General features: G+C 37.4%; 1 pseudogene; it reads left to right on the plus strand.

Moving 5' to 3' along the window:
- Positions 1-10228: 10228 nt before the first annotated feature.
- On the plus strand, positions 10229-11967 carry LOC116556644 (annotated as a pseudogene).
- Positions 11968-27307: the final 15340 nt, after the last annotated feature.

Below are 27307 nucleotides of genomic sequence, written 5' to 3' on the forward strand. Positions count from 1 at the left end.
AGTAGCTGGGATTACAGGCACGCGCCACCATGCCCAGCTAATGTTTTGTATTTTTAGTAGAGACGGGGTTTCACCATGTTGACCAGGATGGTCTCGATCTCTTGACCTCGTGATCCACCCGCCTCGGCCTCCCAAAGTGCTGGGATTACAGGCATGAGCCACCGCGCCCAGCCAACATCCTAGTTTTAAATACCTGCTATTTAAACAGCAATCAATCAGAAGAAAAAATTCTAATGAGGTCAATTATCCCTTGGTCCAAACCCCAAATTGATACATTCTTCAATTCTAATGTTGGCTTTGTCTAATCATTTAAAGCTTTGGCAAAAGTTTTGAAGAGTAAGAAAGCCGACATTAAGCATTTATGTTTTTTTGTTTGCATTTCACAAGGATTTTCAATTCATTCTCACTATGTCATTTATCAGATCAGAACTTGGATGTGTTTTGTTGCATAAAATACCACCCATGTACAACAGTTACATTTCCACTTCAGATGACCAGATGAAAGAGTAGTTTCCTTCAAAGCCCACATTCACTTTGGAATGAGAATTATACCACGAGTGAAATAAGAAACTGTAAATAGGCTTTGGCACAATGATTGTACTCTCAAGTGCCAAGGTTTGTTGGCAAGAATGGTGATATTCAGGAGACTCTTGTAGTTCTGGCTCTTCCACGCATCTGGTATTACGACTTCTTCAGTTTAAAGTCACCTTTTCCAGAAGATGAGAACCTTGACAATGCAGATAGCCACGCAGTCACTCCCTTTCACATCCCTAATTTTAGTTCTCTACATAGCCCTTATTGCTCGTTACTGGGTATTTTTCTTGTTTGTTTCTTTTGATTATCTTCCTAGAATCTAAACTTTAGAGACTTTATTAATCTTTTGTTATTGCTGACTATCCAGCATCCAGAAGAGAGCTAGGAATATACCATGTCTCATTGAATCCAAAGTGGCATCAATGGCGAGATGTATCATTATGTTGGAGAAGTAAGACTGTAGATTTTTTTTTTTTTTTTTTGATTTTGATACAGAGTCTCACTCTGTCGTTTAGCCTGGAGTACAGTGGCATGATCTTGGTTCACTGCAACCACCACTTTCCAGGTTCAAGTGATTTTGCTGCCTCAGCCTCCTGAGTAGCTGGGATTACAGGCATGTGCCACCATGTCTGGCTAATTTTTGTATTTTTAGTAGAGATGGAGTTTCACCATGTTGGTCAGGCTCGTCTCATGCTCCTGAACTTGTGATCTGCCTGCCTCAACTTCCCAAAGAGCTGTAGATTTATTGCACATCTTACTGTACACTCTAAAAGTGAAGATACAGTGTAAGCAAAATATATTAAGTTCTATTCCTGAAAATATATTGATTAAGCTTTATTCCCGAAATTAAGCTATATTTAAGTCAAATTCTTCACCATTTGCTTCTTTCTTTTTTTTTTAATTTTTTATATATATTTTTTGAGATGGAGTCTTGCTCTGTCTCCCAGGCTGGAGTGCAGTGGCACCATCTCAGCTCACTGTAACCTCCTCCTCTCAGGTTCAATTGATTCTCTTTACTCGGCCTCCCAATTAGCTGGGATTACAGGTGCCTGCCACCACGCCTGGCTCATTTTTGTATTTTTAGTAGAGACAGGGCTTCAGCATGTTGGCCAGGCTGGTCTTGAACTCCTGACCTCAGGTCATCTGCCCACCTCAGCCTCCCAAAGTGCTGGGATTACAGATGTGAACCACTGCACCCAGCATTTCTTTTCTTTTTAAAATTTTTTTTGGAGACAGGGTCTCGCTCTACAACCCAGGATGGAGTACAGTGCTGCAATCATAGCTCATTGCAGCCTTGTCATCCTGGGCTCAAGCAATCCTCCCTCCTTAGCCTCCGGAGTAGCTGGGACTACAAGTGCATGCTACCACACGTGCACCTAGCTAATTTTTGTATTTTTGTAGAGACGAGGTTTGGCCATGTTGCCCAGCTTGATCTTGAACTCTTGTGCTCAAGCAATCTGCTCACCTTGGCTTACCAAAGTGGTGAGGTTACAGGCCTGAGTCACTGTGCTCAGCCTCTTCAGCATTTTCAATGACAAGTTGCCTATATATGGTATTTCAACATGATATCATCATTTGTGCCATCAAGAGTATTGGTGAAGCTGAATTTCTGAAAATATTACTCTATTAATAGTCTTTGAGATTTTCTTCCCAGATGGTGACATTCATTCTTTTAAGTTTTGATGCTTATGGGCCATCAATGCCTGGCAGACAGCAACTATGACTCACACTAATTTGAGATGTGGAAATGTGAAAAATTGAACATCTTAAAATTGAAAAAATAAGGGTTATAGGTACTAATAAGGTTTGGCTCTGTGTCCCCACTCAAACTTCATGTCCAATTCCAATCCCCACGTGTTGAATAAGGGGCCTAGCAGGAGGTGATTGAATCACGGAGGCAGACTTTCCCCTTGCTATTCTCCTGATAGTAAGATCTCAGGAGACCTGATTGTTTGAAAGTGGGTGGCACCTCCCCATTCCCTCTCTTTCTCCTGCTCCACCTATATAAGATGTGCCAGCTTCCCCTTTGCCTTCTGCCGTGATTGTAAGTTTCCTGAGGCCTCCCCCGGCCATGCTTCCTGTACAGCCTATGGAACGCTGAGCCAATGAAACATCTTTTCTTTATAAATCACCCAGTCTCAGGTAGGTTTTTTTTTTTTTTTTTTTTGAGACAGAGTTTCGCCCTGTCGCCCAGGCTGGAGTGCAGTGGTGTGATCTTGACTCACTGTAACCTCTGCCTCTTGGGTTCAAGAGATTCTCCTGACTCGGCCCACTAATTTTTGTATTTCTAGTAGATACAAGGTTTCACTATCTTGGGCAGGCTGGTCTCGAACTCCTGATCTCAGGTAATCCACCCTCCATGGTCTCCCGCAGTGCTGGGATTACAGGCATGAGCCACTGCACCTGGCCTCAGGTAGTTGTTATAGCAATGTGAGAATGAACTAATACAGGTACTCAATAAATAAATAATGTTCAAGTACTTGAATATATGACTTTTGTTAAATCTACATGTCCTTGGGCAAGCCAGTTTACTCCTTAAGCTACATTTTTCCCACTCAGAAAATTAAGAGGTTGGCTTAGAAGTCCTCTAAGAGCCCTTTTTGAAAAAAAAAAATTACATGCTTTGTAAATGGCTGGAGTTGATAAATGTAAGGATGTATAATTTTAGTGAACTATTAAAAGTATTCTGTCCAGTCTGGTATTCAAGGATGTAAATTTCCATGTCAAACAATAAGAATACCACCCAGCTATTCTATTAGACAATTGATGAGGTGATGATTGAAGGGTGAGGATTCTTGCCACACATAGCTGACTCCTTTCTCTCTCCCAGCTGCAGCTGATTAGATACAGTGCACAGAGCACTGTCATTAGAGAGATAAAAAAACAATGAGATGCTTTACACATAGGAAGAAAGGTATTCTTAGCCTCAATATGGCCCAGTTCCCAGGACATGCGGAAGAAATAACCTCCAGACTCTTTGCCAAGGTGAGAGGCTCCAATTAGAGAGCAGGCCTCTAGTTGAGGCCATGGTGGACTCTCAGGCCAAATGGGGAAGAGCTGGCCTGACAGCAGGTGACTCGACGGGCAGATGCTGAAAAACCATGTTTGCCAACTAAGATTTTTCTGTGCTGAGCCACAGGGTCCTGTATCTCCAAAAGTGGCAGAATGGTCACTAATTGACTAGTCATAGAATTGCTCCTTTATTTTTATTTATTTATTTATTGAGATGGACTCTTATTCTGTCGCCCAGGCTGGAGTGCAGTGGCGCAATCTTGGCTCACTGCAACCTCCACCTTCCAAGCTCAAGCAAGCCTCCCACCTCTGCCTCCAGAATAGCTGGGACTACAGACGCCCGTCACCCCACTCGGCTAATTTTTGTATTTTTAGTAGAGAGGGGCTTTCACCATGTTGGCCAGGCTAGTCTCAAACTGCTGACCTCAAGCGATCTGTCTGCCTTGGCCTCCAAAAGTGCTAGGATTACAGGTGTGAGCAACCACGTCTGGCCAGAATTGCTCCTTTATAAAGCCTCAAGTCAATGTCTAAAAAATTGGGGAGCAATTCCTTAATTCACCAGATAACTCATACAGTTGCATATCATCTAGCTAAAAATATCATTTTTTATGCCAATTAATCTTTGTGGCCTTAAATTTACTATGCATCTACCTGTACTGTACTGTGTTACAGGAGGCTCTGTCTTGGATACAGTCATCTTCTGCACATCAGTGAAAGGAATGAAACTAGAAAAAGGAAAATTGGGATCCATTACTACTTTGTTTCCCACACGTTATTCTGTTACCTCAAGTATCTGAGTCCACTGTAATTAATTGCTTCCTGTCTATTTCCCTAGGTTATGAGACCCTCCATAGAAAACCAAGTAAGATAATATTATTAACTAAAATTATCACATTTCTTGCTTTATTATTTATTTCTTTTTTTCACCATCCTGGAACAGATAATGTACTGTAGTTTGTTGCCTCAGGAAAGATTTCATTTTGGTTACGTGGCACGGAGAGAAGCTGGCTTCAACTTCCCTTGGGTCCTTCCTGTACTTGGCTTGGTGCTAAAGGTTCACACAGCTGTGAGAATCTTGCAAGCATAATTCGAATTTCTGCTCTCAGGTCAGAATCAAAAGAGGATTAGAAAGGAGTCAATTTCAAAATTTATAGACCACTTCAGGAATACTGATCCTATCCTCCTAGTTCTGAATGTATTAAATTTACTAACAACTGCTAAGTACCCTGGCAAACTTTTTGTTAATATTATAATCAAAGGTACTTATTTATTGGTATCTCTGCAGCCACTGAAAATGCCATGCAATTATGAACAGAATATATTTTCTCCTTTGAAATGGCAAAGCCCCGGAAGTTCTAACAGCCACCCTCTTCCAGATGCATTAGTTATTGTAAACTAGCTTTCTAGAATCCTAGATTATGGAGAGCTAAGCACCTTTTATATTTTAAACCACGTGTATGCTGATTCATACAATGAGCATTTCAAACAATCTCTTTGCTCCTGGTCAGCTTTTTAAAAAAATAAATAAATAAAGGTAGCCAGGTGTGGTGGCTCACATCTGTAATCCCAGCACTTTGGGAGGCTGAGGTGGGCAGATCACCTGAGGTCAGGTGTCTGGCCAATATGGCGAAACCTCATCTCTACTAAAAATACGAAAATTAGCCAGGTTTGGTGGCACGCGCCTGTAATCCCAGCTATCCAGGAGGCTGAGGCACAAAATTGCTTGAACCCGGGAGAGACGGAGGTTGCAGTGAGCCGAGATTGTGCCACTGCACTCCAGCCAGGACAACAGAGCAGGACTCTGCCTCAAAATAATAATAATAATAATAATAAAGGCACTGAACTTTTGGAAAAGCTTAAGAAATAAGAAAAACAACAAGTTAGGGAAGTTTAACTGACAAAACATTTTACACAATTCATTATTAGATGAATGACAAACAAGTAAAATGGAAGATGAGTAAGAGATTTATTTAGTGCATCAACTGTTAAAATGCAAGTCTGTATAGCTTATGATTCTGTATCAATGCTAGGCTCGAAATGGAGATCTATTTCCCAATTAAGAGCATGAAAGACACCACTTACCAATTGCAGGAAATCCTTCTGAGATTAGATGCTAGGTATCGCACATACAGAAGCTTTCCAGAAGACATGTACAGAATTACATGTTGGGAGGGGGTTCAGGAGGTCACCCAGAGAAGTCATCTCTCTATTAAATTTGTCTTTTGTTATAGTTGCTAGGGAAGGATATTCCAAAACTGGTCCAAGGTTTAAGTGTCCAAAGACCATGAGAAATCTTAAAATTCTATCACACTTTGAATATAGAGAAAAGTTTTTGAAAAGTTCACAACAAACCAGATACAATTGTACAGAAACATCTAGATCATAGAGCTCTCCAGATCAAGCCCCCTCCATTAGCCCCACCACCCCACGTTTTCTCATTACATGGAGACTGAAATTAAAATCCTGCAAGATCCAGTATGAATTAGCCCCTGACTCCTTCTCTGACATCAGCTTCTTCCACTCTCCCACAGTGTCCCAGCTTCTTCTGTTTCTAAACATTGGGTGGTAGCAATGATGTATCTCTTGTTCACCACTGCACATGTACAAAGTGTCTTCATAGCAACACCTAGAATGGTATTTGATTGGATAACTTTCATGTTTTAGCTGTTTAATATTTCTACAAGTTTACAAAAGATTAAAAGGTTTATATATATATATATATATATATATATATGAATGGATATATATAATTATTTTAATAGCTGTGTTTTATGATTTTCAAAGTGCCTTTTATGCTTTTCTCCCCTTTCAGCTCTGTCTTGTTTCCTAGTTTCTTGAAAATCCCATATTCTTGATATTAGATTGCCAGGACACTAGCAATGGATAGAAGTAATTGACAAAATAGATGAATCACTCAATGTGGCTTGGTACTGGCACTGAAAAAATAGATTGGCACAGCAATAGATGGGAAGAATGTGTTAACTGCTGTCAGAAAATACCTGGAAATATCAGTTTCTCCAGTCAGAGAGGTCAGACTCCAAGTGAGTATGTCAGCACAGTCTTTCTTGAAGCAAGGTTATATAAGTATACAGATGCAAAATGGAATGACCCAGCTAGCCAAGATTCAATTAGCTTAAGGCATAGAAGCTGCATTTAGGGGAAACTGTGTGAAGGATAGACAACAGCTCCAAATCAGAGCAAAATGATATGTCCTTAGACTGAAAAGTCTCTTGTCTTTTTAAGACTCATTTGAGCCAAGGTGGTGATAGCATTTTCCATCATGGCACCACCTAAACAGAGCAGAAACTTCGGGTTAATGTGCCATTGACAGGAAGAGTAGTCAACATGTGTATTCACATTCTGTTCATGTTTTTGAACTGAAGTCATTTTCTGGGTTGAATGAAAATGAGCTTACCTACCTCATCCTAGCTCTAATTCTAGCAAATGCCACAAGCCAAGTATTGGCCACCCAGGCTGAGCTTACTCACTCAGCCCTGAACATTCTCTCCCCATCTTGTGATATAACAAAACACAGAGAGTGTCTATACGCATTTTGCATATCTCTGAGGTTTAGGTGTGAAATGTAATGGTTTGGCTTCAAAGCCCAGATCACGGTTTGCAGAGTGTGACAGGACTGTGAGCAGCTGGAGGGTGATACGTCCTTCTCTCTCCCCACTGAGTTTCCATCAACACGCATTTAAAAGAGATATTGGACTAACTCACGATGGAATAATCTCCCATGAGTTATTGTGTGGCAGATTGTTTTTTTTTCAAAATTGACAACATGATATTTTTAGCCCCACATAGTTTTCAAGAACCTCACCTTACCTACCAAGAAGTGGAGTAGGTGTCTTCCACTTGAAATAGAAAATAGAATAGAAAATAAAGAAAAGAAAGGTTGCACGACTTCTGAGGCTAGGTCTTAGGAGACGAGAGAGTCAGTTTCTCTCACACTCTCTCTTTCTCAGTCTTTCCACACTCACCTTGGAAAGCTATCCATCATGTTTTCAAGAAGCTCAAGCTGGCTCATGTGAAGAGAACACATAAAGCGGCCGTCAGACCCAGCTACAGTCTCAGCACACAGCAGCCTTGCTGCCAGACATGAGATAGTGAATTTCAGCTGATTCCAACCCTCAGTCTGCCATGCAGCTATTGGGAACTAATATAGATTTCATGCTTTTTGCTCATTAACTTTCGTTCTGACAGGTTGCCATAGCCAAATTCTACAGGATTTGCTTTGGGCTTTTGCCTATGTCGTGCACTCCGCTGGAGATGCTCTTTTCCTTTTCTTCTAAGCAAATACAAATTCTTCATTTTCACTCCTTAACAGAACTCAAAAATCTCTTCTGTAGGGACTATTGCTGTTCTCCATACTCTGCAGATCCCTACACACAATGAACTCATTTATACTGGACTTATTTTCATTCACGTGTGTTTTGTTTTTCTTTCTCTTTCTGTGTTTTGTTTTTCTTTCTTCTCTTTGCTTTTTCCCACAGGGCCACGTCTTACATTTTTAGACTGCTAATGACCGGAATTTATAGGAGGGGTAGTGTGGGAGTGGTGGGGTAAGGCTTTGGTTCAAGGCTTTGGTTAAGTGCTATGTAAGTGTTGGTTATTACTATTACTTCTTTGTATGAGTACATAGTACCCTAAAATACTTGCACTTTTCCTAATTAAGACTATTTCTTTAAAGAGTGCTGCTTCTATTTTGCTGTAAGAATCTTGACAGACCAGTGCGTAGAATTAATCCAACCCTAGTTTCCAAAAGTCACAACACATTTTTCTTTTATGTCATACGTTTACACTAACTTTTTACAGAAAGACTTCTTGAGAGCAGCTGTACCTGCACTGCCATAATAGAGGATTAGCTATAAAGGATATAAAAATATACATCTTTCTAACCACTCCTGGTTAAGGAGCTGTTGGTAATGCCTAATCCATGAGCAAGGAAACTGGTTTGGGTCAGGTCCAAATTCTTCTTCTTATATCTAGGTTTCCTCTCAAGTGTCTCACAGAATATTGGGACGACTACCTCTTGAATCAAAACCCTATTACCAAGTCCTAATCTGTATTATTGTACGTATTTAAGTACAAATATAAATACTAAGTCTTGGTCAGTTGATTTCTATGGAAGACTTTGCTTGACCCCAACTTACACTAATAAATCTAGGCTTCTTGCTTTCCAGGGAAGCTGAGAAGGCAGCATGACGTCAGTACTGTAGTTTAGTTCTTCTCTCTGGCACTTGGGCAATTTGTCTTATGTTTCTGTTCTTCCCAGCAGCTATTGCCTCCTTAGATGCAAGAATGAGATGCAGGCTTATGGCCCAACTGTTGGCAGAAATAAGAACTTCCTCATTGTGGTACAAACTGAAATGAATCCTTTATTGAGCTTGCCATGCCACGTTCTCAGTTCTGTATTCACACCGCTGTTGACATTCTTAACTGGAGTCTCATGATATATTACTATTTACTGTGTCGTCATCAATGTGGAAACAAAAAGCAAAAACAGGACGGGCGCGGTGGCTCATGCCTGTAATCCCAGCACTTTGGGAGGCCAAGGCGGGCAGATCATGAGGTCAAGAGATAAGGACCATCCTGGCCAACATGGTGAAATCCCGTCTTTACTAAAAATACAAAAATTAGCCAGGCATGGTGCATGCGCCTGTGGTCCCAGCTACTCGGGAGGCTGAGGTGGGAGAATTGCTTGAACCCAGGAGGCAGAGGCTGCAGTGAGCCGAGACTGTGCCACTGCACTCCAGCCTGGTGACAGAGCAAGATTCCGTCTTAAAAAAAAAAAAAAAAAAAAGCCAAACAAATGAGAAAAACATCAGATACGTCTTCAGTGTTGTCAGCATTAAATATAATACAGACACATAACTTTTCTACCTGTGTTTACTAATAAAACAAGCTCCTGTTATCCCTGTTAAAAAATTTGCCAGTTAAAAAAATAACTTACTATGATGGCTATTTAATGTCTCATAAATATTAAGCAAGCATAATTGTTAAAAACAAATCAAATAGATGTAAGTAAAAGTATATAAATAAAATTTTCAACAGTAATTATATCTACTTAAAGATAGTTTCCTAAATGTTTTCAGTAATTTACACCTCTGAAGTTATATTAAGTGAAATGATGGACATTCATTTACTATCTAGATCATTTCCAAATAAGATAAAATATAAAAACATTAATTGCTAAACATAAGTTTGTTTACTTTTAGCTTTGAAGGAGTTCAGAATACACTGTCCCCAAGTTATACTGCACCAGCATATTAACTATTTTGGATTAAAGGTACGTGAAAAATAGCATATGTAAAAACAAAAAGAAAAGCACTCTGATTTGCCTTTTACTTCTTAAAAGCAGGAGATAAAATTCCCATCTGAAAGATGTTCTCACCTTATAAGAAGGAAAGTAACATTCTTGTCAAGAATGCAAAGCTGAGGCAAAGGGAAATCTTTTTTTCCCTTTGGGAAAAAACAGCAACTTGATTCTCAGGCTCAGCTGAAAACTCTAAGAGGAGAGAGACGACAGAGACAAAATTTTGCCTCCTCTATAGCTTCTTATTACAGAGAGACTAAAGATATTTGATTTTATAAGTAAACATGTTTTTAAACATAGTACATTTAAAAATTGTACTATGCTTTCTCATAGTTATGCAATAGCGTACTTCCTCATTTTTGCTGGAAATTAAGGTTACTAAGAGTTAAGAATTAGTTAATATATGTAATTAAGACCACTAGAAATAAGAAAAACAAATTTATATTAAGTAGACAAGAAACGTAAGGTTTAGTTTTGGTAAGACAAGTTATAAAGTACAAGGATGTGTTGTTTGTTGAGAAAAAGAAAGAATTCTTTTGTTCTATTTTAGAGGTTAAAGTTTATTTCAAATGAAAAAGAGGAAAACGAAGGACAAAAACTAAATGGACATAGAAATAGGGGTTGGGGAGAGAGAGAGAGAGAGATAATATGAAGAGAGTTAGATAATCTTGTGTAGTTAAGCTGGCTAAAATGGAATGAATTTATTATAAAGGTTTAAAAATGAGGTTTTCCTCCTTTGGGCCGGAACCGCCATCTTCCAGTAATTCACCGAAATGGAGAACACAAAGGGAAAGAGGAGAGGCACCCAATGGATATTCTCTAGGCCTTTTAGAAAACATGGAGTCGTTCCTTTGGCCACATATATGCGAATCTACAAGAAAGGTGATGTTGTAGACATCAAGGGAATGGGTACTATTCAAAAAGGAATGCCCACAAGTGTTTCCTTGGCAAAACTGGAAGAGTCTGCAGTGGTACCCAGCATGCTGTTGGTGTTGTTATAAACAAACAAGTGAAGGGCAAGATTCTTGCCAAGAGAATTAATGTGCGTATTGAGCACATCAAGCACTCTAAGGGCCGAGACAGCTTCCTGAAACTCGTGAAGGAAAATGATCAGAAAAAGAAAGAAGCCAAAGAGAAAGGTGCCTGGGTTCAACTGAAGCACCAGCCTGCTCCACCCAGACAGGCGCACTTTGTAAGAACCAGTGAGAAGGAGCCTGAGCTGCTGGAAACTATTCCCTATGAATTCATGGCGTAATAGGTGCACTCTAATTGTATCACACTGAGTTGTGTTTCTGTTCAAATAAAAAGGGTTAATTTATTCTTTCCTCCTAAAATTTAGCATTCTGGGAATCTGTGCTTTCTAAAAATTGTAATTTCCTATTTGGATTTCTGGATAATTTAATTTACGACTATGCAACCAACTTCAAAGACTGATACCTACTGTGGAAAAACTAATGACTGTCCCTAATGATATATGGATAGACGCTATTTCCTGAATTCATTTATTGATGTTTTCCAAACGGACTTATTGTCTCATAAGTCTTCCATCACCATCTAGTATAATTAAGAACGGCAAAACTTGCCTCTTGTAGCACAAAATTCATTTCATGGCAAACAATGCAGATGGGCATTCTATAAGATGAGCCAAGATTCTGAACGTAAAGTCTTCTTCAACCAGCTGAGAGCATGTAAGTGAAGAGCCCCTGCCATCGGACTTGATTCTCCTTCCCCACTGTCCCAGAACATAAGGCAACAGCTGGCATTGGCTGTAACTGAAACTGAAGCTTCAGTTAGCAACAGTATCAACCCAGCCTGAAACTAGGTCAACTTCCAGATGTTGACTTCAGACTTCACTCTTAATTTGCCAGGATTTTTGTTTCTTTGGTCTTTATTCATGCTTCTTTGTTTCTCTCAGTAACTGTGTTGTCCCGTTTATCTCTCCCCAGCACCTGGCAAATCAATATTTTCTAATTTTTTACCTCCTTTAAAGTAACACATAGGATAAAAAACATTCAAACATTAAAAATTATAAAGCATATAAAGCAAAAGCTTGAAATTATACAACAGAAGTAAAAACTGTTAATAGATTATTTTGTTTTATTGGATATACATGTTCCGTGCATATTATGAGTATAAATAATACATATAAATTTTTGTTTTACACAAAAGGAATCATATTCTACATATTATTTTGAATATTTTTCTTATTTAAAATGTGTTTCAACATATTTTCATAGCAGTATATTCCATCTCCCTCCATTAAAAATAATATTTTAATAGGCGTTTGGGGAACAGGTGGTGTTTGGTTACATGAATACATTTTTTTAAGTGAAATTTCTGAGATTTTAGTGCACCCATCAGCCAAGCAGTGTACACTGTACCCGATGTGTAGTCTTCTATCTCTCGCCCCCTTCCACCCTTTCCCCCAAGTCCCCAAAGTCCATTGTATCATTCTTATGCCTTTGTGTCCTCATAGCTTAGCTCCCACTTATGAGTGAGAACAAACGATGTTTGGTTTTCCATTCTGGAATCACTTCACTTAGAATAATGGTCCCCAATTCCATGCAGGTTGCTGCAAATGCCATTATTTTCTTCTCTTTTTTATGGTTGTCACTCCATTTTTTTTATACATCGAGGAAGCACCACTTATATTATGCTATGGACAAAAAGTCCAGAGCAGGTTAATTCAAAGGTTCAACAACATCATCAAATATCCCACTCTTTCCCACTGAGTATGGCTGTCATTGACATGTTGGCTTTCTCCTCCCAGTTACAAAATGGCTGCAGGATAGCAGGGATCATATTCCAACAAGCCAAAGCATAATATTAAAAGAGGGGCTGTCTTTACCTGTCTCTTTAAGAATGAAGAAACATTTGCAGAGGGCCCCCAGTAGGCTTCTCTTCACATGTCCTTGGCCAGATCACACACGTGTCCATATCTAACCCAACTACAGGCAAAAAGATTAGGCCCACAATGATTGCATAAGAACACATAGAACAAATGCTGGGGAGGAACTCGAAATAGGGTCATTCCTTCAGTTGCATAGAAGGAGGGAACAAAATAAGACCTCTGCTAAATAGAAAGAATGGGAAAATAGTTGTTGTGTAGGCAACTACCTGTGTTAGTTATGTTTTCAGTCTTCATTTTCAAAATCATCAATTATCCTTCATTTATTTTCTTCATCTAAATTTGAAAATATCTTTATCATTCTCTTCTATAGTCCATTGAAATAATGAAGACTTTATAGGCTATGTGTGTGTATCTGTTTATGGAGGAAAGCATTTTAACAATCTTATGTTTTTCAACCATGTACATGGTTAAATCTGCATTATTAAGTCTTATTTAGGTCCTCAATAGAGTTTAAAATAGTTCTTCATAAAACTCTACATATTCTTTGCTGGATTAGTTCCTAGGAATTTTATAGTTTTATGTTGTTAAGGGGATATTTTCTCTCCAGTTTGCCCTTTATCTTTCTTTTGTTCTTTTGTTTTTTTTGCGACAGAGTCTTGCTCTGTGCCCAGGTTGGAGTACAGTCGCACGTTCTTGGCTCACTGCAACCTCTGCCTCTCAGGTTCAAACAATTCTCCGGCCTCAGCCTCCAGAGTAGCTGAGACTACAGGTGTGAACCACCACTCCTGGCTAATTTTTGTATTTTTAGTACAGATGGGGTTTTACCATATTGGCCAGGCTGGTCTTGAACTCTTGACCTCAGTTGATCCACCCACCTGGGCCTTCCAAAGTGCTGGGATTACAGGTGTCAGCCACAGCACCCAGACTACCTTTTTTCTTAAGAAAATACCTTTCTTCCTTCAATCAAATCCTGTTTTCCATTTTTTTTTTTATTTTTCTTCTGTTTCTGTTCTGATAGTAAGTCAATCAGGCTAGTTTCAAATCTATGTGTGGTGTTTATTTGCGTGTTTGTGAATGTCCGTATATTACTACTTTACTGAGTTTTAAAAACTAAGATACATTTTATACGCTCTGCTTTGCTTTATAAAATTTCTCAGTTCTTAGTTATTTTATGCTTACTTGTATTGTTTCTAAATATATTCCCAATTTCCCCCACAGAGCATCTTCTTTTCCTGTCTTTTTATATTTTCAAGTGATTTTTTACTCCCTTTCTTCTTCTATGTTATCATGTACTCCCTCCCCTCTATTTTCAGTAGAGTACTTTCTTATAATTTATTTCTATTATGATTTATTTATTGGACCATAGTTCAGTTAGAAACATATTTATTTCTAAACATGAAATACCTTCTAGTTATATTTTTGTTATTGACTTCCGGGTTAATTGAATTATAGTCATAGTATTTCATCTTTATGACTTTAAAACTTTGAAATTACCTGGAAGCTGTTTTGAGGCCAAGTCATTGATCAGTTTTTGTAATTGGTTTATGTTTATTTCAAAGAATGTGATTTGAAGTTTGTAGGGTATGCTACTTAAATATCTTACCGTCTTTTTTTGCTTTATTTTATTAGGTACTGAGGTAGATTTGTTAAAAAAAATGTCTTATTCTTCTTGTGAATGTGTTAACTTTCTCTTATAGCTAAGTAAAATTTTACTTTATTTATTTTGTATTAATGTAAATAGAAACAAATACATTTAAAATTGTTATATTTTCTGATATATTAAACTTTTTATTTTTTTACCTTTTTTTTTTTAAAGAGTTGGGGGTCTCACACTGTCACCCAGTCTGAGTGTAGTGGTATGATCTTAGCTCACTGCAGCCTGTAAGTCCTGGGCTTAAGTGATCCTCTTGCCTCAGCCTCCTGAGTGCTAGAACTACAGGGGTATGCCACCATACCTGGCAATTTTTTAATCTTTTTTTTTTTTGTAGAGACATTTGTCTATTTTTTTCTCCAGATCCTTCAGTAGAAAATTGCACAGAAGTGGTGAGAATGGACATTTTTTCCTTGTTCATGAGCTTAGGGGGAAGGCATTTAGCCTTTCAACATTAATTATGATATTAGCTATGCAATTTTTATACATGGTCTTTATCAGGATGATAACTTTTTTTTTTTTAAGTATTCTTTGTTTATTGGGTGTTTTTATTATGAAGAGTGTTGGATTTTCTCAAATGATATTTCTGTGTCTATTGAAATGATTGGTTTTTGTAACAGGATATTATATGTTGGTTGATTTTCAGATGTTAATCATCTTGAATTATTTATCAGATAAATTCCACTTGGTCATGTTGTATAATCCTTTTAAAAACGAGCTTTATTGAGGTATAGTTATATATAAAGAACTGCACATATTTATTGTGTACAATTTGATGAGTTTGGACATATGTAAACACCCATAATATTCTCATTACAATCAAGGTAATAGACATATTTAATACCTCCCAGAGTTTTGTTTTGTTTTTTTCCTGAGGAGGGGTGCACCATATCATTTCATTAACTATAGGCACTGTGTTATAAGCAGATCTCTAAAATGTATTCATCTAGCATAACTGAAACTATATCCTTTGAATAATGACTCCAAATTTCTCCTATTTCCAGCCTCTGGGAACAAACTATTACATTCTCTGCTTCTGTAAGTTTGACTGTTTTAGGTACTTAATACAAGTGCAATCATGCAGTATTTGTCCTGTTCTCCTTAGAATAGTCTCCTCCAGGTTCATTACATTGTTGCAATGGCAGAATTTCCTTACTTTTTAAGACTGACTAATATTCCATTGTATGTATATATCACATTTTCTTTATCCATTCATCTGTTGATGGACGCCTAAGGGCTGTTTCCATGTCTTGGCTATTATGAATTGTGCTGAAATAAACATGAGAAGTGCAGATATCGCTTTGAGATTCTGATTTCAATTCTTTTGGCTATATTCCCAGAATTGAGATTATTGGATCATATGGTAGTTCTATTTTTAGTTTTTAAGGAATCTTCATACCGTTTTCCATAGCTGCCGCATTGGTTTATATTCCAACCAACACTTATGTTCCAGTTTCTGTACAACTTTGCCAACACCTTTTTTTTTTTTTTCCAAGTAATAGCCATGCTAACAGGTGTGAAGTGATAAATCCTTGTAGTTTTGATTTGCATTGTATATAATCCTATTTATATGTTGCTGGATTCAATTTGCTAGTATTTTATTGAGAATTTTTGCATCTATATTTATAATGATTTTTGTTTTTGTTTGAGACAGGGTCTCATTCTGTTGCCCAGGCTGGAGTGCAATGGCATGATCTTGGCTAACTGCAACCTCCATCTCCCAGATTCAAGCGATTCTTGTGCCTCAGCCTCCCAAGTAGCTGAAACTATAGGCATGCACCACCACACTCAGCTAATTTTTGTATTTTTAGTAGAGACGGGGTTTCACCATGTTGGCCAGGCTGCTCTCAAACTCCTGGCCTCAAGTGATTCACCCGTGTTGACCTCCTAAAATGCTGAGATTACAGGCATGAGCCACTGGGTCCAGCCCATGACATATTAATCTGTGGTTTTCTTTTCTTATGACATATTTGTCTGGTTCTGTTAATATGATAATCTTGGCTTCACAGAAGGAGTTGGGAAGTGTTCTTTCCTGTTCTATTTTTTTAAATGAGTTTTTGAAGAATTAGTGTTAATTCTTCTTTAGTTGTTTTGTAGAATTCATCACTGAACACTGAATCAATTTGGTACTTGACTTGTGTGTGTATGTTGGGGTGGTGAGATTTTTGATCGCTAATAAAATCTTTTTACATGTGATACGCTTATTCAGGTGTTCTTTGCTCCTTGAATCTGTTTTAGTAGTTTGTGTCTTTCTAGGAATTTGTTTATTTCACCAAAGTTATCTGATTTGTTGGCATATAATTGTTTCAAGCATCCTTTTGGAATTCTTTTTATTTCTGTGAGATCAGTAATGATGTCTCTGTTTCCGTTCCTGATTTTATTAAGTTGAATCTTATTTCTTTCTTTTTTTTGGTTTCAGTTTAGCTAAAGATTTGTTCATTTTGTTAAGCTTTAAAAAAAAAAATCCCAACTTTTGGTTTTGTTGATTTTTTTTCTCTTTTTCATTTATTTCCACTTTAATCTTTATTATTTTCTTCCATCTGCTTGTTTTCAGTTTTGTTAGCCCTTCTTTTTCTAGTCTGAAGGTGTAAGGTTAGCCTACTGATTTAAGATTTTTCTTCATTTTTTAATGTAGGTGTTTATAGCTAGTAACTTCTTTCTAAGCACTGCTTTCATTGCATCCCATAATTTTTGGTATGTTTTTATTTATTTAGCAACATATTTTAGTTTACCTTTTAGTTTACATTTATTTTGGACCCATTGGTTACTTAGTATTGTGTTTAATATACACTTACCTGTGTGAATTCCCCAGATTTCTTTCTGTTATTGATTCCTAGTTTTATTTCACTGTGGCCAGAGAATATACTTTGTATGGTTTAAATTTTTTTAAATGTACTAAGGCTTGCTTTATGATCTAACAGATGGTCTAAGGTGCAGAATGTTCCACATACCCTTGAAACAAATGTGCATTCTTCTGTTGTTGAGTGGAATGTTCTATAGATGTTCTGTTAGGGATAGTTGGCTTAGAGTGTTCAAATCTTGTACTTCCTTGTTTCTCTGCTGCCTTGTTCTATCTAGATTGACAGTAGCATACTAAAGCCTCTAATTATTATTATTGAATTGTCTATTTTTTCTTTAATTCTGTCAGTTTTTGTTTCATGCACTTTGGGGATCTGGTGTTAGCTGCATATATATTTTTAAATATTTTCCAAAATGAAGAAATACATATATTTGTTCATTTCATGAATGAATAATGAAACTTGATGATGGTTTAGTTCTTTATTATAAAATGTCTTTTGTTTCAAGTAATAATTTTTGTTTAAAGTTTGTTTTGTGAAATAGTACAGCCACTTTAGTTTTTTTTACTTACCATTTGCATGGTGAATCTTTCTCTATTTTTTTATTCTCAACCGATTGTATCTTGAATATCAAATGTGTTTGGTAGACAGTTTATGACAGGATTATGCTTTTTAAATTTATTCTGCCAATCTGCCTTTTGATTGATGGGTTTAATCCATTTACATTTAATGCAACTCTTGATAATGTATGATTTATATTTGGAATTTTGCCATTTATTTTCTTTACATCTTGTGTCTTTGTCTATTTCTCCATTTCACCTTTCTTTTGAGTTAAATTGATATCTTGTAGTATAACATTTTAATTCCCTTCTTTCTTTTCATATATTAAAAACTAAATGGTTCAAATATTGATGTTTATATATATAATACATATTATAGATAAGTATAAACGTATGTGTCTATTTAAATTATTTTCTTAGTGGTTTTTTTTTTTGAAATTACAAATAACACGTTCACTTAAAACAATCTGTTTTAGTTACAACTTAATTTCAATTGCATACAAAAACTTTGCTCCAATATAGTTCTCTTTCCTCACTGATCTTTTGTGCTATTATTGTCATGGAAATTATATCTTTTTCATCATAAATCTTTCAACACAGTTTTAAAACTAGCACTTTATGCAGTTGTCTTTGAAATCAGTGAGAGAAGCGTTATGAGCAATAATACACTTAGAATGTCTTTTATATTATTAAGTATAGTTACCTTTACTGATGCTTTTTATTTTTTCATATGGACTTAAGTTACTACTATCTACTGTCCTTTCATTTCAGCTGAAAAATTATTTGTGAAAGTTGTTTGTCCGCTCCAAGGCATCAGCCAAGAAGTTGTTCACTTTTGACTAAGGAAACTGAGCTCTTGAGGATGACTTTAAGGGCTGGGTGTGGAAGTGGCATACATAAGTTCTGTACTCACTCTATTGACTAAACTAGACATGTCCCCAGTGTGCCTATAAGAAGTAATAGGAAATGCAATATTCCTGTGGGCCCAGAATAAAGAAATAATTTCTGTGAGCACAGAGCCAGTCTCTCTTACCTGTCTACCAGTGGCCCCACAGCCCTTGAGCAGCGAAAACAAAGTCACGAGTCCTCAGGGTTCAGCAAACCCTCTCAGAGCAAAATTCACTTGAGAGCTTGGTTTTCCTCTCCGGGTTTCTGCCTTCTCCTAGATTTAGGCCGTGCAATTGCTTTTCGTGTCTTCTCGTCAAGGCCTTTAAAATGATACAACAGGCTGGGCGCGGTGGCTCACACCTGTAATCCCAGCACTTTGGGAGGCCATGGCGGGTAGATCACGAGGTCAGGAGTTTGCGACAAGCCTGGGAACATGGTGAAACCCTGTCTCTATTAAAAATACAAAAATTAGCCAGGCGTGGCGGTGGACCCCTATAATCCTGGCTACTCAGGAGGCTGAGGCAGGAGAATCACTTGAAATAGGAAGGCGGAGGCTGCAGTGAGCTAAGATTATAGTGGAACTCCAGCCTGGGCCTAAGATCAAAACACCTTCTCAAGAAAAAAAAAAAAAAAAAAGAAGTTGATACAGTGAGATTGAGGAGCTTTTTTAGGTTTGAATGGATGGCGAGTGGTAGATGAATTGTTACAACGAAAAGGTTGAGACCTGTGATTCTGGGAACATATTGTTTAAAATTGTTTTATTACAGTGCTAATAACTTGCTTGTACAAAACAAAAAGGTTAATAAAATGATATTTATGTTAATATGAACTGGTAATTCTTAGTGCTAATGGTGCACGAGGAGCTGTTTTAAATGCTTTACATGTGTTGACTGTCTTAATATCCCAACAATTCTATGATGTGAATTACTGTTGTTAAACACAATTTGTAGCTGAGGAAACCAGGGCACAGGAAATAAATTGTCCAAGCTATCTACATGCTGGCGGGGATGAAAATGCATCAGGTCACACCAGAAAATCTGGATCAAAAAAGCCTACTTCCTCTTACCATGAAAAAATAGACTCTCCACTTTAAAATATTAAATGATAAATACATATTGTATGTGTGAAAGTTACAGAAAAGGGCTAATTATGAAAAAAACAGTATCAAAACTAGTTCATAAATTCTTATTTTTAACTAATGCTATTAAAATGCATACCAAAATCTTTCTTAGTGGCAAACCTGGCCTGTCACTGAAATGTATACAAATAAATTACATTCAAAGAAAAATCTGTGTTTAAAGACAGAGTGTTAAAATTGTTTCTCTAGTTGAACTAGATATTCAATAGATTCATAAAACTTTCATTGCCAAAGCATACAAAACATTTCTTTTTAAAAGCTCTGCCTCTACATTATCTATGCCAAGTAAGACAGAATATTATTTGGATTAAATGCCTTTGAGACATTTATAAGCCTCACTATTTGCAGATAAGCCTATTACTAAATTTAAAAATGTCACTGAGACAAAGCAACTAGGTGTTAAATAACTTACTTTCCAAATTTAGACATAAATCTGTTGAGGTATATAGATGGCCTTGATAAACTCTGATAGAAGCAATCTGGCATACCTATATGCCACCAACATTTTAAGCAATGGGAAAAAAATAACATGGCTTAGGATAGTTGGCTGGAGGCCACAGCTTCTGTGACTTCTGAATTGTTTAGGAAAGAAGCTGAGATTTGGTGGTTCCTTTCTTACATTCTTTCATAAAAGGAGACAGAGATGTCCAATGGATGAAATTAATAAAAGAAAAAAATCTGTTAGCAGAGTTGGTCAACAGGCAACACAAGCTTAGATTCCAGAAGCCTGGAAAAACAAGTAAGAGGCAAGAGGATGCTACTCAGACTAAGAGCTGATGTGAGGTGCCTGACCTTCAGCAAGCCAGCAGACTTCTCCCACGCCTGTCCTGCACATGCAGACCCTGACCACAGACAAGCAGACAAAACCAATTTAAAAAGAGACTGTCAGAGAAAAACCGGAAAAGCAAAGCAATGCCCCAGAGTGAGAGAGGCAGAAGCAGGCTAGAACGGGTAATCGTGATTAGCTTCATGGAAAAATAGATAATCTCTGCCCCAGATAGGTAAAGGGTAAGACCACAGGCAGTCCCCTCTTACCTAGAAAGGCAAAGTGGCTCTTCCGGAAATGAATGGTATGAAACCTAGATGTGAGATCACTTAAACCTTACGTAGTGTTGTCTACCCTATCTGTAAATATGCGCCGTTTAGACTTACAGAATAAGAACCTGATACCTACCGGCTCCAAACAAATACTTAATTTAGGGGAGTTAAGCTCCAGGGAATCACAAGCATAGTGACAGCCCTACAAAGCCCAGGGAAGGGCAAATTTTTTTTGTGACTTTCCTTTCTGGAATTCAGTCTGGTTGCGTTTCTGGACCATTACTCCAGCTGAGAAGAACCAAAATGCTGAAAACATTTAAATGCTGTTGTTTCATCATTTTTTTTTTTTTTTTTTGAGACGAAGTCTCGCCCTGCAGCCAGGCCGGAGTGCAGTGGCGCGATCCCGGCTCACCGCAACTTCCGTTTTCCGGTTTCAAGCGTGTCTCCTGCCTCAGCCTCCCGGGTAGCTGGGACTACAGGCACGCACCGCCACGCCCGGATCATTTTGTTTGTATTTTTAGTGGAGACGTAGTTTCACCATGTTGGCCAGGATGGTCGTCTCGGCCTCCCAAAGTGCTGGGATTACAGGCGTGAGCCACCGCGTCCGGCCTGTTGTATCATTTTAAAGGCCTTGACGAGAAGACACGAAAAGCAATTGCACGGCCTAAATCTAGGAGAAGGCAGAAACCCGGAGAGGAAAACCAAGCTCTCAAGTGAATTTTGCTCTGAGAGGGTTTGCTGAACCCTGAGGACTCGTGACTTTGTTTTCGCTGCTCAAGGGCTGTGGGGCCACTGGTAGACAGGTAAGAGAGACTGGCTCTGTGCTCACAGAAATTATTTCTTTATTCTGGGCCCACAGGAATATTGCATTTCCTATTACTTCTCATAGGTACATTGGGGACATGTCTAGTTTAGTCAATAGAGTGAGTACAGAACTTATGTATGCCACTTCCACACCCAGCCCTTAAAGTCATCCTCAAGAGCTCAGTTTCCTTAGCCAAAAGCGAACAGCTTTTTGACAAATGCCTTGGAGGGGACAAACCTAAGACAGTGTGAACTTCCCGAGGCCCCACCCTGTCCGCCCACTTTGCAGGACAGTGGGAGTCTTCCCGAACCCCTTTTTACTTGGCTGTCTCAATATTTTGTAAAACTTAGTTTTATGGAGGACTTTATCCCCTTACTTTTATTTGTATGTCAGGTAATGTCTGTTTAACCCTTAATCTAGGTATTTCCAAATATTCACAGACTCTTTATACATAAAAACTTAGTAATGTAGTCTATGAAAATTTCCAAATATTTAAACAAACATTTTAATCTTAATATTTCTGTAAGTCCAATAGAATGAATTTTCTTGTGTCGTAAAGACTCTTAAATATGTCTGTAAATGCATCCATAGAAATTTTTTTTTATGAAAAACATTTTAAATGTACATAAAACAACATAATGCTTACATTTTTAAAAATTATACTATTACCAACACTGGTGTCTAAGGTATTGATAGGATGCCTCAAAAGTTAACCTTATCTTTTGACTCTTACAGAAGGAATTGGAACTTGCAAACTAGTTTTCTGCCTCACTCTCCTTTGCTCTGCATTTGTCAGAGTGACGAAAGTGCTTTAATACTTGCTTAGTTTTAAAGAAGACATAAAGAACTTTCTTGGATTTATTTTATAGTATAAATTATTTATCCACTTACCCTGGTGAACTTGCTTTGTACTTCCAGTGCCTTTTAGAATTGAAAATATTACTTGAGCCTAAGGATACATTTAAGGGTAAATTCAGTTTACTGCTATGTCATTAATGTACTGTAATGCCAGGTAAAAAAGTAGCAATTATTCAAGTATCTGCAAGTATAATTATGCTGGTATTTCATGCTTAAAGCTTGTTTTTTTTTTCTGTCGTTTTTTGGTATGATTTTTTAACAAGTGCCGCAAGAATAGTATGATTCCCCTTGTGGAGGCAAGGAGTACAAACGTCAGAACTGTGGAAGTTTCCACTCCAAACGAGACAGTCTGTTTCTCTTCAGAGTTAATGTGGCTACATAATCTAGGGTTCTGCAGCTTGACTCAGAAACACACTTCCAATATTCAGTATTACTGAAGGCATTATTCAAGGTCTCCAGTGAGTCTGCTAATTAATCTGGGGGTCTCTTAACCAACCAACATGCTTATCAGAAAACTCCACACATTCCTAATTGCAAAAACTATCAGAAACCCCAAACAACTACTTGGTTTAAAAATAGATACAGATAAGGAGGTGATGTTGACATAGATAGATAGATAGATAGATAGATAGATAGATAGATAGATAGATAGATAAGATAGATAGATAGATCAGGGTTTCCCAACCTTGGCACTACTGATATTTTGAATAGAATAACTCTTTGTTGTGGAAGATTGTCCTGTGCATTGGTTGTAGAATTTAGCAGCATTCCTGGCCTCTGCCCATTAGATGTCAGTAGCATCCTTCCCCCAGTAATCATGACCAAAAAACGTCTCTGGACATTGCCAAACCTTGAGAACAAAATCTCCTTGGTTGAAAATCACTGTCATAATTCAAATATATGCTGTGATATGGAGAATCATACCCAAGTAGAAACTTTTAAAAATGCTTCTCTTACCTTGATATTGTTGATAGAGAGGGAGGCAGAGGGGTCCTGCTTCTCAACACAAAACGGAAGGTCATGAGAGAGACCAAAATGGCAGTGAGTGTAGTAGAAAACAGAAAAGCAGACTGCACTCAGATTTGCAGATAGGTTGTTCTCTGGTTGTTTGGGCTGGATAGGGATTGCTGACTTTTAGAGAGAGATTCCAGAGAATTGCATATGTAAACCTTTTATGTTACATGTTTACATCAGCAACGTGAGGCGAGTGTACTTTTATGGAAACTTTGTGGTAGTCTTCATCTAGCTTACAAATTGATTTCAATATTGTTTGCAATTTAACATTTATGGAGAAAGTAGTTTTTCTACAATTAAAGGACGTGAGAACCAGAATCAGAGATACTCATAAAAGAACATTTAGACAATTTCATTTTCTGAGATAGACAGTAGTATTTTGTAAGCTAGCACTAAGGGGAAATAATTGGCAACATTTTTGCAATGTGGGAGACTTCAGTAATTTGTTTCATTGTGTGAGAAACTTAATTTCACTTACCAAAACAAAGTAACACATAGTTCCTGATTGACTTCTTTTTTGCTTTATAGCTACAACCATGAAAAATTGTTCTTCATAAGAAAGATATAAAAATTTCATACTATCTCTATTTTTTTATATTTTATTCCCCATTTATCTTGTCTTCCCTTTCTTTCTTTTTCTTTTCTTTTTTTTTTTTTTTTTTTAGGGAATGATATGTTTTTTTTCTTTCCCCTCCCTCCCTCCCTCCCTTCCTTCCTTCCTTCCTTCCTTCCTTCTTCCTTTTTTTTTGAGATGGAGTCTTGCTCTGTTGCCAGGCTGGAGTGCAGTGGTACCATCTCGGCCCACTGCAACCTTTGCCTCCTGGGCTCAAGTGATTCTCCTGCCTGAGCCTCCCGAGTAGATGGGACTACAGGCACATGCCACTATGCCCAGCTAATTTTTGTGTTTTTAGTAGAGATGGGGTTTCACCATGTTGGCCAAGATAGTCTCGATCTCTTGACCTTGTGATCCACCCACCTCACCCTCCCAAAATGCTGGGATTACAGGCGTGAGCCACTGCACCCAGCCTTGTCTTTCCTTTCTAATCCTACCTCTCCTCTGTGTTCATACTGTATTCTTCTCTATTACCCTGCCTTGTACTTTTATTTTTTCCTCTCTCTATTCCCTTGCAGTTACTTTTCTCATCTCTTTACAGTTTATCAAACAGCCTGCAATGGTCTTACCAAGTTTCTACATAGAGGACAGAATTGGTACAATGTTTTTGTTCTGCTACCTGCAAATTTTTAATCTTCACATCATTTTATTTGTGGATCTATGTAGAAAGGGTTTGCACTGGAGAATAATTACATGCAGAATTAAACTTTATATGGCAGAGTCTACTGATTATCCAGAAAAGTCTGTTTTCCACTTATACTATAGTCACAGAATTGTGGCTAGATATAAGCCAAAACCACACTGGGTTGTTAAAAACTACATGGAGATAGAATCTAACAAGATTAAATTTTAATTTATTTAAAAATGTATGTCTGATTCTATTTTAACTTTATGTACAGTAAAATTTACTATTTAGTGTACAGTTCATTGAATTGTGAAACATGCATAGAGTCATAGGATCACCACTACCTGATGAAGATACATAATGGTTTCATCATCAAAAGAACATTTCTCAGTATCCCTTTGTTATCAGTCACTCTCCAGTGCCAACCCCTGACAATCACTGATCTGTCCTCTCTCCTTGTAGTTCTGCCCTTTCCACAGTGTTGTATAGTTGGAATCATACAGTATGTAGCCTATGGCTTTTTCCACCTAACATGATGTATTTGAGATTTATTTTTGTTTGGTATCAAGTTGGGTATTTTAAAAAATTGCTGAATCATATTCCTTTTTATGGATGGACCACAGTTGGTTTACCATCCGCAGGCTAAACTCACGTGTACTGTTTCCAGTTTTTGGCAATTATAAATTAAGCTGCTATAAACATCTATGTATGGGATTTTGTGTGAATATAAATTTTTATTTGTCTTGGATAAATAACTGGGAATGAAATTGCTGAGTTATATGGTAGTTAATGTATAGCTATATAAGAAAGTGTCAAACTATTGTCTTAAGTAGCTGTGCCATTTTGCATTTCCATCAGTCATGTTTGAGAGTTTTCATTGTTTTGCATCCTCACCAGCATTTGGTATTGTTAATGGGCTTTAATAAATAAAGTAAATAAATAAATAAAGCTATTCTAATAGGTGTTTAGTGATAACTTCCTGTAGTTTAAAATAATTACTCATAATGAATAATGATAATGTGCATTTGTTCATGTGCTCATTTTCCATTTGTATATCTATTTTGCTAAACTGTCTTAAAATCTTTTGCCTATTTTTAAACTGCTTTTAATTTTCTTATTGCTGAGTTTTGAGTGTTCTTTACTCTTTTTTTTTCTTAAATTTTTTTTTTTACTATACTTTAAGTTCTGGAATACATGTGCAGAACGTGCAGGTTTGTTACATAGGTCTACACATGCCACGGTGATTTGCTGCACCCATCAACCTGTCATCTACACTAGGTATTTCTCTTAATGCTATCCCTCCTCTAGTCCCCCATCCCTGACAGGCCCTGGTGTGTGATGTTCCTTTCCCTGTGTCCATGTGTTCTCATTGTTCAACTCCCACTTATTAGTGAGAACATGCAGTGTTTGGTTTTCTGTTCCTGTGTTAGTTTGCTGAGAATGATTGTTTCCACCTTCATCCATATCGCTGTGAAGGACATGAACACATCCTTTTTTGTGGTTGCATAGTATTCCATGGTATATATGTGCCACATTTTCTTTATCTAGTTTATCATTGATGGGCATTTGGGTTGGTTCCAAGTCTTTGCTATTGTGAACAGTGCTGCAATAAACATACATGTGCATGTGTCTTTATAACAATGATTTATAATCCTTTGGGTATATACTCACTAATGGGATTGCTGGATAAAATGGTTTTTCTGGATCTAAATACTTGAGGAATGGCCACACTGTCTTCTACAATGGTTGAACTATTGTACACTCCCACCAACAGTGTAAAGGCATTTCTATTTCTCCATATCGTCTCCAGCATCTGTTGTTTCCTGACTTTCAAGATAGTCATTCTAACTGGAGTGAGATAATATCTCATTGTGGTTTTGATCTGCATTTCTCTAATGACCAGTGATGATGAGCTTTTTTTCATGTCTCTGTTGGCTGCATAAATGTCTTCTTTTGAGAAGTGTGTGTTCATACCCTTTGCCCACTTTTTAATGGGGTTATTTGTGTTTTTCTTCTAAATTTGTTTAAGTTCTTTGTAGATTCTGGATATTACCCCTTTGTCAGATGGATAAATTGCAAAAATTTTCTCTCATTCTGTAGGTTGTCTGTTCACTTTGATGCTAGTTTCTTCTGCTGTGCAGAAGCTCTTTAGTTTAATCAGATTCCATTTGTCAATTTTGGCTTTTGTTGCTGTTGTTTTAGTAACGAAGTCTTTACCCATGCTTATGTCCTGAATGGTATTGCCTAAGTTTTCTTCTAGAGTTTTTATTATTTTAGGTCTTATGTTTAAGTCTTTAATCCATCTTGAGTTAATTGTTGTATAAGATGTGAAGAAGGGGTCTAGTTTCAGTTTTCTGTATATGGCTAGCCAGTTTTTCCAACACCACTAAATAAATAGAGAATCCTTTCCCCATTGCTTATTTTCGTCAGATTTGTCAAAGATCAGATGGTTGTAGTTGTGTGGTATTATTTCTGAGACTTCTGTTCTGTTTCATTGGTCTATATATCTATTTTGGTACCAGTGCCATGCTGTTTTTGTTACTGTGCCTTGTAGTGTAGTTTGAAGTCAGGTAGCATGATGTCTCCAGCTTTGTTCTTTTTGC

The sequence above is a fragment of the Sapajus apella genome, unplaced genomic scaffold (assembly GCF_009761245.1).
Source record: "Sapajus apella isolate SASKATOON/1434 unplaced genomic scaffold, GSC_monkey_1.0 scaffold2, whole genome shotgun sequence".
Taxonomy (NCBI): domain Eukaryota; kingdom Metazoa; phylum Chordata; class Mammalia; order Primates; family Cebidae; genus Sapajus; species Sapajus apella.